The 16,446-nt window shown below is 41.3% G+C and overlaps 1 protein-coding gene and 1 non-coding gene across 6 annotated transcripts in view; one reads left to right on the top strand and one right to left on the bottom strand.

Moving 5' to 3' along the window:
- Positions 1 to 16,446, top strand: part of LUZP1 (leucine zipper protein 1) — a 96,008-nt gene that overhangs the window by 17,113 nt on the left and 62,449 nt on the right. The window lies entirely within an intron of this gene.
- LOC135269535 (U6 spliceosomal RNA) lies at positions 113 to 216 on the bottom strand. The gene has a single exon (XR_010337797.1). It is a non-coding gene; the product is annotated as a U6 spliceosomal RNA (small nuclear RNA).

Raw genomic sequence — 16,446 nt, 5'->3', positions numbered from 1 at the left:
CCTATTTTTACACATCCGAAAGGTTCTATCAGGGTAATCTTTCATTCAAGATCTGCCATATTTACATGTGGCCCTTTATACTTGTTTATTTATTTATTTTTTAAAAAAATTTTAAAAATACAAATGCTTTATGAATTAGCATGTCATCCTTGTGCAGGATACAAGCTAATCTTTGTACTGTTCCAATTTTAGTATTTGTGCTGTGGAAGTGAGCAGTCTATTGCTGTTTTTGTCTGGACAAAATAATATTTAAAAAATGTATATTATGTTTAAAACTTTATTATTGAAGTATATAATGCATGTACAGTAGGATTTCAACATGAATTTGAGGAAAAAATGCATATACAGAAAAGCGCATGTGAAAGTAGAATTTGATAATTTTTTTTCCCCGAAAACTGAATATACCCATGTAAGCAGCACCTAGATCAAGAAACGGCGTTACTAAGTACCTAGAAGCTCCCATCCAGTTCCCTTCAGTTCCTGTCTCCCGTCTGCCACCCAGGATAATCACCCTCCTGACTTTTGACAGCATACATTATTTTGCTCTTTGTACTTTGTAAAAATTGAATCATATAGTATAATTTTTGGTCTGGCTCCTTTTATTTAACACTAGTGTGAGTGTGCAACAAGTTTTAGTGGTTTTCTTTTGGATTTGGAATAAAATCCAAATTTCAGCTCCTTTTTTTTTTTTGAGACATCTCACTCGTTGCTCAGGCTCTGTTGCTCAGGCTGGATCTCGGCTCACTGCAACCTCTGCCTCCTGGGTTCAAGCGATTCTCCTGTCTCAGCCTCCTGAGTAGCTGGGATTATAGGCGCCCGGCACAGTACCTGGCAAATTTTTTTTTTTTGGTGTGTGTGTATATGTGTTTTTTTTTGAAACAGAGTTTCACTCTGTCACCCAGGCTGGAGTGCAGTGGTACGATCTCAGCTCACTGCAACCTCTGCCTCCCGGGTTTCAGAGGTTGCCTCAGCCTTCCGAGTAGCTGGGACTATAGGTGTTCGCCACCATGCCCCCCTAATTTTTGTATTTTTTAGTAGAGATAGGATTTCACCATGTTGGCTAGGCTGGTCTTGAACTCCTGACCTTGTGATCCGCCCACCTCGGCCTCCCTAAGTGCTGGGATTACAGGCATGAGCCACCGTGCCCAGCCTAATTTTTGTATTTTTACTAGAGATGGGGTTTCACCATCTTGGCTGGGCTTGTCTTGAACTCCTGACCTCGTGATCCACCCACCTCTACCTCCCAAAGTGTTGAGTTTACAGGCATGAGCCATTGCGCCCAGCCATTTCAGCTCTTTATTTTGACCTATAATGCCCTGTATAGCCCAGCCCCTTCCTACCTTTTGGGTAGGCAATTGGCATCTTATGCCAATCTCATTGCCCATTATGCTTCTGTTATGCTAGCTTCTTATTTATTTTTATTTTATTTTATAGTCTGGCTCTGTCATCAGCTGGAGTGCAGTGGTGGGATCTCTGCTCACTGCAACCTCTGCCTCCTGGGTTCAAGCGATTCTCCTGCTTCAGCCTCCCGAGTGGCTGGGACTGCAGGCGCCCTCTACCACACCTGGCTAATTTTTGTATTTTTTAGTTGAGATGGGGTTTCACCACGTTGGCCAGGCTGGTCTCGGATCTCTTGACCTTGTGATCCGCCTGCCTCGGTCTCCCAAAGTGCTGGGATGACAGGCATGAGCCACCGTGCCCGGCTATTTATTTTTATTTTTATTTTATTTATTTAATTTTTAGAGATGCGGTCTTACCCTATTGCTCAGGCTGGTCTCAAGCTGTCCTTTAGCCTCCAGCGTAGCTGGGATTATAGGCGTGAGCCACTGGCCTTATTTATTTTTAAATTCAACAAGCTGTTTCCTACCTCAGGGCCTTTGTATGCATAGCTCTGTCTTCCTTGAACACTTCTTTCCCTTGCTCTTTGCATGGCTGCCTTCAGGCCTGAGCTTATGTATAAATAGGGATACTTTCTCTCATCTCCTTTCCTATTATTCACTATTACTGGCTTCTGTTGCCTCTTTTCATAGCTTATTACAATTTATAATGATATATCTGTGTGCATGATTATTACCTATAGATAATAATCTATATTACTAGATTCCACAAAAGCAGAGAACTCATCTGTTTTGTTCTCCAGTGTATATCTAGTACCTAACACAGTGACTGATGTATAGTAGGCATTTAATAAATATGTAATGGCCATATTCCCAATTCAGCATCTTTGTTCCCATTCTTTTGTCGTTTTCTCTTATGTTGTTTAACTGTTTAAATCTTTTCCACCCCTCAAGACTCAGCTCAGTTCTCCTTGTTTGAAGTCTATGGTGACTTTGCAACAGTTAATCTCTTCTCTAAAATTTTATAGCATTTATTGCCAATACCACCTCATGTGCATGGAAAATCACACTATCCCATATCTTAATTTATCTAGTTGTAGCAAAAGCTTCTTATTTTATCAAAAATCTTGTAGCTTGTAATGTCAGTACCCCTCATAGTTTTGATTAACTTGACCAGCTTCCATTAATATCTTAATTACCTAATTCGACTGGAAGCTTCTTGATCAGCAGCTGTTTAAGCTAATGCCCTCCTCAGTTCTTTTCACTGGCACATAGTAGATCCTCAGAGTTTTTGATGGTCGATAAATAATATTTATGTATAGGTAGCAATTTTAATTTCTTAAGCTTATTAACGTGGATTCTTTTTATTAGAATCCTGCTTAGTATTTTCTCTAATTTAAAGGCCTGGAGTACGCCAACTGCTTCAGGTGATATAGAGACTATTAAGGTGTGAAGTACAGGAGTCCAGTCCTAATGCCACAAGGAACATACTCCTTTGGAACTTGTCACTGGCGTAGAATTAACTATTCAGTTTTCCTTCTTGGAAAAAATGCTTAATCAGTGCTTATTTAATGCTCTCAGATTGGAGTTACTAACAGAAACGAGACACTAGGTAGTACTCTATTTGAATTATTCTGTTGACTAACATTTTGATATTAACAATGAAAATCTTGAGCCAATTAAATCTGCTTAAAGCTGCTTTGTCTGATCTGTCGGTAAGCTCTCTTAGTAGTTATTCTTCCTCTTGTGTTAAAGGCAGAGGAATGTATGTTCTGTAAGCCAATTTAAATGCAAATTTAAATTAGTATCAACTGAGTTGATTTAACTCTGTATGTATTTCAAATTAAGTGGTAAGTGTAAATATTTTTTAGGAGGTACCTACTGTGTATTTTAAATCGATTATTTTGAAAGTATAACAGAAGATTATCGGGTAAATTAGTAATTTTTTTTTTTTTTTTTTTTTTGAGATGGAGTTCCGCTCCTGTCACCCATGCTGGTGTGCAGTGGCGAGATCTTGGCTCACTGCAACCTCTGCCTCTCGGGTTCAAGCAATTCTTCTGCCGCAGCCTCCCGAGTAGCTGGAACTACAGTGCGAGCTAATTTTTGTATTTTTAGTAGAAACGAGGTATCACCATGTGGGCCAGGCTGGTCTCAAACTCCTGACTTGGTTTCTCAAAGTGTTGGGATTACAGGTGTGAGTCACCTGGCCTGGTGTGGTATTGATATTGTTAGCCATTGACTGTGTGACAAGCACTATCTTAAGCATTTTATATGCATTAATTTATTTACTCATTCACTCAACAAATATTTATTGAATACCTACCATGGTTCAAGCACATAATCTCAAGTATTCTTTACCACACCCATGAAGTAATTATATAGTTTTTAACTATATAATTTTAATTATTTTAACCCCATTTTACAGATGAGGAACTGGTGCACACAGAAGCTAGATGTCCAGTGTCACAAAGCTGTTGAGGGTCAGATTGGGATTTTGTTTTTTTTTTGAGACAGACTCTTACTCTGTTGTTCAGGCTGGAGTGTAGTGGGGTGATCTCAGCCTCCTGCAACCTTCCCCTCCCGGGTTTAGGTGATTTTCATGCCTCAGCCTCCCAAGTAGCTGGGACTACAGGTGCATGCCACCATGCTTGGCTAATTTTTGTAGTTTTAGTAGAGACGGGGTTTCGCCATCTTGGCCAGTCTGGTTTTAACTTTTCGCCTTAAGTGATCCACCCGCCTCGGCCTCCCAAAGTGCTGGGATTACAGGCTTGAGCCAACATGCCCAGCCCCAGATTGGGATTATTTTTAAAGAATACCAATACATGACATCTTGGCATGAATTAATTCTGTGCTAGATTTTTATCTTTGGGAGGGGAACAGTAATCAAATTTTGAAGTCTCTGGTAAACTGTAGTTAAAATGATTAGTACAGCATTCAATAAGCTAAACTAGGTTATCTCTCTTGCCCCTAACCCATCTCTTTTTTTTTTTGAGATGGAGTCTTGCTCTGTCATCTCAGGTCACTGCAACCTCTGCCTCCCAGGTTCAAATGATTTTCCTGCCTCAGCCTCCTGAATAACTGGGATTACAGGCATCCACCACCACACCCAGCGAATTTTTGTATTTTTAGTAGAGACGGTGTTTTACCATGTTGACCAGGCTGGTCTTTAACTCCTGACCTCAAATGATCTGCCCACCTCGGCCTCCTAAAGTGCTGGGATTGCAGGCATGAGCCACCACATCCGGCCTCAACCCATCTTTTAAAGAAAAATTTCACAAAACAAACAATATGGAAAGTCTTTATTTTGGAAAATACCAGTTTATTCAAACCAAGGTGAACCAAGTATAAAAAGATGAATGGATATAAATAACCATATTTAATACTGTGCCTTCAGGGGCACTCTGGAAGCAAATATAATAATAGAAGTATGAGTTTCAATCTTCAAATTAGGCAATTTCAGTTATTTTTCATTACTTTTCAGTATCATTTTACTGCTTTTACACAGATCTGGTATATTTCACATTTCCAATTTTGTTACTGTGTAGTTTTATTAAGGTATTAGGACTACCTTTTTTTTTTTTCTTGGGACAGAGTCTTACTCTGTTGCCCAGGCTGGAGTGCAATGGTGCAATCTCGGTATCTCAGCTCACTGTAACCTCTGCCTCCTGGGTTCAAGCGATTCTTCTGCCTCAGCCTCCCGAGTAGCTGGGATTATAGACACGTGCCAGCTAATTTTTGTATTTTTAGTAGAGACGGGGTTTCACCATGTTGGCCAGGCTGGTCTCAAACTCCTGACCTTGTGATCTGGCCGCCTCGGCCTCCCAAAGTGCTGGGACTACAAGTGTGAGCCACTGTGCCTGGCCTTTTTTTTTTTAAATAAAAGAGACAGGTTCTCATTCTGTTGCCCAGGCTGTAGTGCAGTGGCTTAATAATAGTTCATTGTAACTTTGAACTCCTGGGCTTGTCAAGCGATCCTCCTGCTTCAGCCTCTCGAGTAGCTAGGGCTACTGGTGCATGTCACCATGCCTGGCTAATTTAAAAAAAATTGTTTTTTGGTAGGGACAGTTTTGTTTGTTTGTGGTTTTTTTTTAAAAATTTTTTTTTTTTAATAATAAAGACGGGGTTTCACCATGTTGGTCAGGCTGGTCTTGAACTCCCGACCTCAGGTGATCCGCCCTCCTTGGCCTCCAAAGTGCTTGGATTACAGACATGAGCCACCACTCCCGGCTGTTTGTATTTTTAGATAGAGTCTCCTTTTGTCGCTCAGGCTGGAGTGCAGTTGCGTGATCTTTGTTCACTGCAACCTCCGCCTCCTGGGTTCAAGCAATTCTCCTGCCTTAGCCTCCTGAGTAGATGGGATTACAGATACCCACCACCATGCTGGGCTAATTTTTGTATTTTTAGTAGAGATGAGGTTTCACCATGTTGTCCAGGCTGGTCTTGAATTCCTGACCTCAGGTGATCTGCCCTCCTTGGCCTCCCAAAGTGCTGGGATTATAGGCATGAGCCACCATGCCTGGCAAGACAGGTCTTGATGTGTTACCCAGGTGAATCTTGAACTCCTGTCCTCAAACGATCCTCCTGCCTCGGCCTCCCAAAGTGATGGGATTATAGGTGGGTATCACTGCACCTGTCCTAGGACCGCTTTTTAAAAACAAACATCAGAACCCTCCAAATGGGAAGTTATTATTATTATTTTGTTGAGACACAGTCTCACTCCGTTGCCCAGGATGGACTGCAGTGGTATGATCACAGCTCACTGCAGCCTTGAACTCCCAGACTCAAGCAGTCCTCTCACTTCAGCCTCCCTAGTAGCTAGTACTACAGGCACACACTACCACATCTGCTAATTCTTATATTTTTTGTTAGAAATGGGATTTTGGCATGTTGCCAGGCTGCTCTGCAACTCCTGAGCTCAAACGATCCTTACACCTTGGCCTTCCAAAGTGTTGGGATTACAGGTGTGAGCCACTGCTGCCTGCCTTGAAAGTTGTGTATTTATTTTAGTGACATTTCCAAATTCTGAAATATCTGGTATACTTCTTTTGAATTTGTCTTTAGAGCATATTACACGTTATTAATTCTGGTTAAGTCTTCATTTTATGGGTGCTTCTATTTAACTTTTGGAGATAGGAAAGTCTGGTGAATGAAGTGGGCGGTCAACATTGTTTTTGGTCACAAATGAAATGTAATTCTAAAAGGTGGAGACTAGGATTTTGTGTGTATATGAGGTTTGTCTTTGAGAATCCTATAAATGATACGTCAAAACAGTTTTGAGTCTTGGCCACATGATTGGAAGATGTGTCCAGCCATCCCAATTCTTGGAAGATCTTACCTCCCAAGATGATGCCATTGAATAACAGCACTTGTTTTCAGTGCTGAAACCTCTATGAAACAAATCATGGTATGAACATAACTCGTATTACAATTAAATTGGAATTCTCTTAATGAAAACATTAGCTTGTATTAATGTCACTGTGATTTTATTTATAACCTTAATAAATTAATATATATATATATTTTTGAGACGGAGTCTTGCTCTGTCGCCAGGCTGGAGTGCAATGGCGCAATCTCAGCTCACTGCAACCTCCGCCTCCTGGATTCAAGCGATTCTTCTGCCTCAGCCTCCCGAGTAGCTGGGACCACAGGCATGTGCCACCATGCCCAGCTATTTTTTGTATTTTTAGTAGAGATGGGGTTTCACCATGTTGGCCAGGATGGTCTCGATCTCTTGACCTCGTGATCCACCCACTTCGGCCTCCCAAAGTGCTGGGATCACAGGCGTGAGCCACCGCGCCCAGCCAATAAATTAATATTTTTAAATTTTATCTAAAAAACATTTTTAGTCTGCTGACAGGCAACTCTGTATAGGAACAGATTTGTACTGTTCTGTTGCCCAGGCTAGAGTACAGCGGCACTGCAACTTCTGCCTCCCAGTTTCAAGTGATTCTTCTGCCTCACCCTCCCGAGTAGCTGGGATTACAGGTTTCTGCCACCATGCCTGGCTAATTTTTGTATTTTTAGTAGAGACAGGGTTTCACCGTGTTGGCCAGGCTGGTCTCGAACTCCTGACCTCAAGTGATCCACCTGCCTCGGCCTCCCAAAATGTTGGGATTACAGGCGTGACCCATCGCGCTCGGCTGGCTTTATTTGTATAGGCTTTCTACAGATGCTGAAGAGCTCAAATAAAAAAATGGTGTCATTTTACTTGGTCTGACAGCATTTTCCTGTTTCTAAACATAAATCTCTGTTTTCATCTAGTTTCAAGTTAACAGGAAATGTTAAATGTTGAGATAAATAAAGTTAATTTTTGTTGCAAGTCCTGGAACAGCTTTATCAAAAATGTGCTGTTTTCCCAATTTTCTGGGGTTATTTATCTGATTTCGGCCATTTTAGTGATTTATATCACTAAATACCAGTGAATAAGCAGCTCACTTAAGTTTTTTTTTTCTTTTGAGACAGAGTTTTGCTCTTGTTTTCCAGGCTGGAGTGCAGTGGTGCAATCTAGGCTCTATGCAACCTCTGCCTCCCAGGTTCAAGCGATTCTCCTGCCTCAGCCTCCTGAGTAGCTGGGATTACAGGCGCCCGCTGCCATACCTGGCTAATTTTTTGTATTTTTAGTAGAGACAGGGTTTCACCATGTTGGTCAGGTTTGTCTGGAACTCCTGATCTCAGGTAATCTACCCGCCTCGGCCTTTCAAAGTGCTTCGATTATAGATGTGAGCCACCACATCTGGCCCATTTAAGTTTTTTTTTTTTGGAGACGGAATCTTGCTCTGTTGCCCAGGCTGAAGTGCAGTGGTGTCATCTTGGCCTCCTGGGTTCAAGCAATTATCCTGTCTTAGCCTCCTGAGTAGCTGGGATTACAGTTTTTTTTTTTTTTTTTTTTTTTAAAGAGATGGGGTCTCTCCATGTTGGCCAGGCTGGTCTCGATCTCTTGACCTCGTGATCCACCCACTTTGGCCTCCCAAAGTGCTGGGATTACAGGCGTGAGCCACTGTGCCCAGCCTCATTTAAGTTTTGTAATTGAAATTTTTCTAAGAATTCTTAGTTATTGAGGACTAATGATGAAACTAAACACTGACTTCTATGTGACAGCTACAGTACTTAAGTACTTTTTATGTGTTTAATCTCCTTTCAGCAACCCTTTAGGGTAGATATTAATACTATTATTATCCCCATTTCACAGAGGAAAAAACTGAATCGCTAAGTTGTGAGATAAGTTTGCCCCAAGATCATTACCAAGCTAGGATTTGACTTTGAGCTTACTCTTGAACCTTACATTGTTTTAACCAGAACACAATGATTTTATGAACTGTGTGCCCTGCCCTCTAAGTAAATGAGGTCAACATTGTCTTATGTTTCCTAGGATCAAAAGAATGCCATTTTTAGATCTTAATGGACTTAAAGATTCATTTTAAATCAGGAATACCAGTTTTTATGCTTTCTGCCACAGCTGTAATGAAGTACAATATGATATATTCTTAGTGTAATTTGATAAAATTAGACATTTTCCAACATATGCTAAAATATTTTTTGTAGGAATTTGAGGATTTATGATTATACAAGAATTTTGTTTTGAGACTAGATGCTAGGGCTATTTTAAAGTGACTACCAGAATCTTAAAGAAATGTGGTGGAAAAATAGATAGGAGGATAGTGAGACAGTTAATGGAGCAGAGAGAAATAATACAGAAATAATAAGGTAACTTTAGAGAGAGAGAGAAAAGGAAAATAAAAGAAAAAGAAGGTAGGTTCTCCCTCTGTCCCCTAGGGCTGGAATGCAGTCACATGATCATGACTCACTGCTGCCTTGATCTCCCAGGGTCAAGCAATCCTCCCACCTGAGCCTCCCCAAATAGCTGGGACTACAGGCACAAGCCACCACGCCCGCTAATTAAAAAACAATTTTTTTTGTAGAGATGGGGGTCTGCCTATGTTGCCCAGGCTGGTGTTGAACTCCTGGCCTCAAGTGATCCTCCCACTGTGGCCTCCCGAAGTTCTATGAGTTTTGACAAATGTATACAGTCCAACAGACACCACCACAATCAAGATTTAGCACAGTTCCATCACCTCCCCAAAGTCCTTTCTGCTGTTTTGTAGTCTGTCCCAATCTCTACCCTCAGGTAACCACTGAATTGTTTTCTGGTCCTATCATTTTGCCTTTTCCAGAATGTTCTGTAAGTGGTGTTATATAGTCTGTAGCCTTTTAGTCTGGCTTATTTCACTTAGCATCATGTCTTTGAGGTTAATCCATGTTATTGCACGTATCAGTAGCTCATCATTTACACTGCTGAGTAGTATTCCATTGTATAGATGTACTATAGTTCATTTACCAATTGAGGAGCATTTGGGTTGTGTGTGTGTGTGTCTGTGTGTGATAAAGTCTCATTCTGTTGCCCAGGTTGGGACTGCAGCCTCCACCTCCCAGGTTCAAATAATTCACCCACCTCAGCCTCCCGAGTAGCTGGAATGACTACAGCTTTGCACCATCATTCTTGGCTAATTTTTTTGATTTTTAGTGGAGACGGGGTCTCACTATGTCACTCAGGCTGGTCTCTTGAACTCCCAAAGTGCCATGTCTGGCTGAGACCCTGTCTTAAAACCAAAAGAATAAAACAGGTAAGAGGAAGGGCATCATCTCAGATTAAAGGCGTTTTTCATGTTGAATCATTTAACCTTACGAAAAATTTACTATTCTTGGGTGAAAATATCATTGACTAAAATGACTGTGCTAGGAGGTCTGTTATGCTAATAGTGTGTGTAGAAATGACAGCTTATTGTTTACTGAGATTAGTTTAGGCTGAAGTGGTCTGTGAGAGCTTCATGCAGGCAGTTAGACTAGAGTTTTTCAGTGGTGGATGAATACAGGTTGAAGAGGCAGAAAGGAAAGAGATGGTTTTGTTTTTTTTTTCTTTTACTTTTTAAATTTTTTTCTTTTGTATTTGAGAAAAGTAAGGATGAGGGGGGTATGGTTTTCTAGCCAAGAGCAAATCAAGGGCAAAGATGGAGATTAGAAAAAACTTACATTATTGATGGGAACTGTGAATACTTGTCTAATCCAATAATAGAGTTTAGATTATGGACTAGGAAGGAGATAAGATTAGTGAAGTAATGCTCATTGAGAGTATGAACAGTCTTAACAGTCATACTGAGGAATTTGGACTTGATCTTGCTAACATTTGGGAATCATTGAAGCAGTGACTTGATGAACTTGGAATTATGACATTAATCAAGAAGGGTTATATAGATTATCAAAAAGGAGGCCAGTAAGGATTTTTTTAAAGAAATACAGTTGTAAACACTGTACAGGCATGACTTTAGCAAGTGGAATGGAAAGAAAAAGGAATACATTGGAGAGATTTTGGAGAAGGAAGAGATGAGACTTAATAATACAGAGAAAGAAGAAACGAAAGTAAAGATAGCTGTTGTTTTTTTTCTTGAGATGAAGTTTTGCTCTTGTTGCCCAGGCTGGAGTGCATTGGTGCAATCTTGGCTTACTGCAACCTCCGCCTCCCAGGTTCAAGCAATTCTCCTGTTTCAGCCTCCTTAGTAGCTGGAATTACAAGCGCATACCACCACACACAGCTAATTTGTGTATTTTTAGTAGAGATGGGGTTTCACCATGTTGCCCAGGCTGATATCTAACTCCTGACCTCAGGTGATCCACTCACTTCGGCCTCCTGAAGTGCTGGGATTACAGGTGTGAGCCACCATGCCCGGCTGAAGATAACTTTTGAGCTTATAAAATTGAGGTAGAATTGAGGAACGTTTGTGATATTAGTTAACTGAAGTTGGAAAGAGGGTAAGACATAGCCTATCTCTTTTACCTTCAAATTCTCTGCTGACTGAATTATATCCATATGCTTTATCAATTCCATTTATTTTTCAAGATGTTAAGATTTTCTAAAATTGCCCCAGGATTGAGCTGGAAGTTAAAAGGTTAGTTTATTTTGGAAATACTCCTTTGGAAAAAAATACAGTACATTTCAAACCATGAAACATTGTATAAGTTCCTAGTTATGGAAATCATAAAATCATACCCTAATAAATACTATCATCCTTAGTTAGGTTACCTGTTAGGTAGAGAGGACTTTTTGGGAAATATTTGTTGTTTTATGATTTGTTTAACATAGTTTGCCCTGTGTGTATTAACAACAGTAACCCGTAGATTGTGGTTTAGCTTGGATGGTTTAGTTTATAATGATATTAGTTAAAATAGTCTTTCATTTCTGTCATTGCAACATGTGGAGTATATTATCTACCATTTCTTTCTTTTTTTATTTTTTGAGATGGAGTCTTGCTTTGTTGCCCAAGCTGGAGTGCAGTGGCACGATCTTGGCTCACTGCAGCTTCTACCTCCCGGGTTCAAGCGATTCTCCTCCCTCGGCCTCCTGAGCAGCTGGGACTACAGGTGCGTGCCGCCACGCCCAGCTAATTTTTGTATTTTTAGTAGAGACAGGGTTTCACCATATTGGCGAGACTGGTCTCAAACTCCTGACCTCATGATCCACCTGCCTCAGCCTCCCCAAGTGCTGGGATTACAGGCATGAGCCACTGCACCCAGCCATTACCTACCATTTCTTAAGCATCTACTGTGTAGTAGGTACTTGACTTGTATTAACACTTTAATCTGTACAAGTGCCTTGTGAAATAGGTATTATTCTTTCTACTTTATCGATGAAGAAATAGAAGCTCTTAGAGTTTTAAGAAATATCCCTGGGGAACTGGTAGAGTTAGAATTCTAGATTAGTTACTTCAGAGTCCGTATTTTTTCTCCTCTATTCTTGAATTAGACATCATAAGAATAGAGGCCGGGCATGGTGTCTCACACCTGTAATCTCAGCACTTTGGGAGGCCGAGGAGGGCAGATTTCCTGAGCTCAGGAGTTTGAGACCACCCTGGCCAACATGGTGAAACCTTGTCTCTACTAAAATACAAAAAACTAGCAGGGCGTGGCAGTGTGCGCCTGTAATCCCAGTTAATGGGTGAGGCAGGAGAATTGCTTGAACCCAGGAGGTGGAGGTTCCCGTGAGCTGAGATTGTGCTACTACACTCTGGCCTGGGCACCAGAGCAAGACTCTGTCTCAAAAAAAAAAAAAAATAGTTTATAGCTGGGCACGGTGGCTCACACCTATAATCTCAGCACTTTGGGAGACTGAGACGGATGAATCACGAGGTCAGGAGTTTGAGACCAGCCTGGCCAACATAAAATTAGCTAGGTATAGTGGTGGGCACCTGTAATCCCAGCTACTCAGGAGGCTGAGGCAGGAGAATTGCTTGAACCCAGGAGGTGGAGGTTGCAGTGAGCTGAGACTGCACTACTGTACTCCAGCCTGGGCGACAGAGTGAGACTCTGTCTCAAAAAAAAAAAAAAAAAAAAGGACTGGATACGGTGGCTCACGCCTGTAATCTCAGCACTTTGAGAGGCCGAGGCAGGTGGATCACCTGAGGTTGGGAGTTTGAGACCAGCCTGGGCAACATAGTGAGATCCCATCTCTACTAAAAATACAAAAATTAGCCAGATGTGGTGGCAGGAACCTGTAATCCCATCTACTTGGGAGGCTGAGGCAGGAGAATCACTTGAACCCAGGAGGCAGAGGTTGCAGTAAGCCAAGATTGCGCTACTGCACTCCAGATTGGGTGACAAGAGCAAGACTCCATCTCAAAAAAAAAAAAAAAAGAATAGGCATAAAGAGTGGATTAGTCGGGATTATTGATTAGATAGTAATTTGAATCAGTGAAGTGCTAACCTAGTATTAACTGGTGTTAATTATCCTTTTCCATCCTGAGTGTGCAAAGGGGGCTTAAAAGACCCAGTTCTAGCTGGGCATGCAGTGGCTCATGCCTGTAATCCCAGAACTCTGGGTGGCTGAGGTGGTGTATCACCTGAGATCAGGAGTTTAAGGGCATGGTGGCTCAATGCCTATAATCCCAGCACTCTGGGAGGCCAGCAGGCAGATCACCTGAGGTCAGGAGTTTAAGATCAGCTTGGTAGGCTGGGCGTGGTGGCTCACACCTGTAATCCCAGCACTTTGGGAGGCCGAGGCAGGTGGATCACTTGAGGTCAGGAGTTCGAAACCAGCCTGTCCAACATGATGAAACCCCATCTGTACTAAAAATACAAGAAAAGTTAGCTGGGCGTGGTGGTGCATGCCTGTAATACCAGCTACTTGGGAGGCTGAGGCAGGAAAATCGCTTGAACCTGGGAGGCGGAGGTTGTAGTGAGCCAAGATCGTGCCACTGCACTCCAGCCTTGGCAACAAGAGCAAAACTCCATCTCAAAAAAAAAAAAAAAAAAAAAAAAGATCAGCCTGGCCAACATGGTGGGGCCCTGTTTCTGTAAAAATGCAAGATCGTGCCACTGCACTCCAGCCTGGGTGACAGAGCGAGATACTGTCTCAAAAAAACAAAAAAAACCCCAATTCTAAATCTCTATAAATAAATAAAAATAAAAGACCCTGTTCTAGTCATGTGGCATTCATTTATCTTTTGGGTAATGTCCCTCCCATGCCTTTGTAGAATGCAACAAATCCTTATTAAAAACAAATGTCTAATTCGAAAAACAAACACAAACTGTTGACACAATTCAGCAAATCACTAGTCTTGGCAAATGAAATTGAAGGATGTTTCAGGTCCAGCTTCTGGGAAAGTGGGTTTTGGAGATCATTCTACTTGAAAGTTAGGGCTAGTTAGTGCTGAAGACTCATTGTCTATGGTATCCAGCAGTTTTTTGGTATGTTCCTCTTCTTTCTCCTCATCCTCTGCAGCCATAAAGTTCTTTAGATTACCCTCCTTCATCTTCACCATTGGTAAAAAGTTATCTCAAAGTTCCGTCTGCTGCTATTGCCTCAATATTTTAAAAGTTCAGTCCCATTCCTGTCTGCCTCATTCTTGATGTTCCTTTACCACTTGTTTCTGCTGGTTCTGGTAGAACCTGTGCACAAATGTGAGCAAAGTCCTCGGTTCTTATTCCTTTTTCTTCCATCTCATAATCCATAAGTGAAAACGAGACTTTCTTTAATGAATACTATTATTTCTGTTTTTGCTGGTTTGAATACTCGGCAACTCCTTGGACGAGGGGAGCAATCAGTGTAGTTCTAGTCATTCACTATCCCTCTAGACCACTGTTTTGCCATTTTTGCACAGCTTCTGATTTTTCAAAAAGTCCTTACCATCTGTTCTCTCTCCATTTTTATTGCTTTTGTCTGATGATATCCAGGATCCACATGGATCAGTTTTCTTCTCCATTGCATTTTCTAGTATTCAATTTGTCCAGTACCTCACACTCATCAATTATCTTTCTCTCTTCTATCTTCAGCTTCGCTATTTAGTCTTTCTTTTCTGACTACAAATACAGAGGTCTTATTTATCCTAAAACAAATAAAAATTTTTTGCCTTTTTATCTTTTTGAATTATTGCCATCTTTTTCTTCTTTTATTTCTAAACATTTTTAAAGTGGCATTCTGTATGCAGCTTTTGCTTTTACACTCACTTTTTATCACCTTTCCTGTCTTGTTTCTGTCCCCAACACTACTGTAAATGTACATTCAAAAGACCCAACATCTGTATATTCAGGCATTTTTCTAGTCTTTTTTTTCCCTTAATATTTCTGCAGCTCTTTTTTCTTTTCTTTTCTTTTTTGATGGGATTTCACCATGTTGGTCAGGCTGGTCTTGAACTCTGGACCTCAGGTGATCCGCCCGCCTTGGCCTCCAAAGTGCTTGGATTACAGGTGTGAGCCACTACGCCCGGCCAATATCTCTGCAGCTCTGCATTATTTTTTTTTTTTTGAGACAGAGTCTTGCTTTTGTCACCCAGGCTGCAGTGCAGTGGCTCGATCTCGGCTCACTGCAACCTCTGCCTCCCGGGTTCAAGCCGTTCTCCTGCCTCAGCCTCCTGAGGAGCTGGGATTACAAGCGCACACCACCAAGCCTGGCTAATTTTTGTATTTTTAGTAGAGACAGGGTTTCACCATATTGGCCAAACTGATCTCAAACTCCTGACCTTGTAATCCACCCACCTCAGCCTCCCAAAGTGCTGGGATTACAGGTGTGAACCCCACCCCTGGTCACGTTTAAGTTATTGATCATCTTCCTTGAGCATCTTTGACTAGGAGCTAAAAATGTTTATGTTTGACCCCATGTAGCCTGGTAAGGCCATTTTGCCTGGCATTTGGCTGGTTGTTGGACTCTGATGTTCATCTTGTGGCCTGTACTGACTAGCAGAGAAAGGGTGGAGCAGGTTGGCACTATACATCTTATAGTGCTCTGTACTCTGTGGACTTTTAAGTAAATAATTGATTTGACTTGCTAGTCTTCCTGTTTTCTCTTCCTCTCTCTCCGGTCCTGCTGTGGCTTGTGTATAAAATGGGTTGCTCACTTCTGCTCTTGACTCTGATTAAATCTATAACATGTAAAAGTCTTATGTTGTTTTTAGAGTGGATTTTCTTAATTTTTATTTTTGAATTGAATTTTTTTTTTTTTTGAGACAAGTTCTCACTCTGTCACCTGGGTTGGAATACAGCTCACTGCAGCCTCGACCTCCCAGGCTCAAGCAATCCTCCAACTTCTGCCTTCTGAGTAGCTAGGACCATGCACATGTGCTACCACACCTGACTAATTAAAACAAAGTTTTTGTAGAGATTGGTCTCCCTTTATTGTGTATTGTGGTCTTGAACCCGGTGCTCACACCTGTAAACCTAGCAAGCACTTTGGAAGGCTGAGGTGGGAGGATCACTTGAGGCCAGGAAGGCTGAGGTGTGAGTATCACTTGAGGCCAGGAGTTTGAAACCAGCCTGGGCAACACAGTGAGACACAGTCTCTTAAAAAACTAAATGGATGATAAGCTCATCTCAGAATAGTTGCTGGCACATAGTAAGTGCTAAGCAAACATCTTTCGCTACTATTATTAATATTTTGATTTCATTTTTCTTCGCCGTTTTCCATGTAAACAAATATCTAAAAAATGTTTGCCTCAAAGCTACCAAGTAATCTGGAAATGGGCATATGTTTTATATTTCACATTTTAGTGTCTCCATACTTTGGTAATATTTTCCAGTAAATTTATAATCCATGTAACTAACGTTGCTGCCTGTGTGAGCATCTGTT

Source organism: Aotus nancymaae, unplaced genomic scaffold, assembly GCF_030222135.1.
Source record: "Aotus nancymaae isolate 86718 unplaced genomic scaffold, 86718_ANA_hifiasm-v0.15.2.pri h1tg000053l, whole genome shotgun sequence".
Classification (NCBI taxonomy): Eukaryota; Metazoa; Chordata; class Mammalia; order Primates; family Aotidae; genus Aotus; species Aotus nancymaae.
This window is presented reverse-complemented; position numbering and strand designations above follow the sequence as displayed.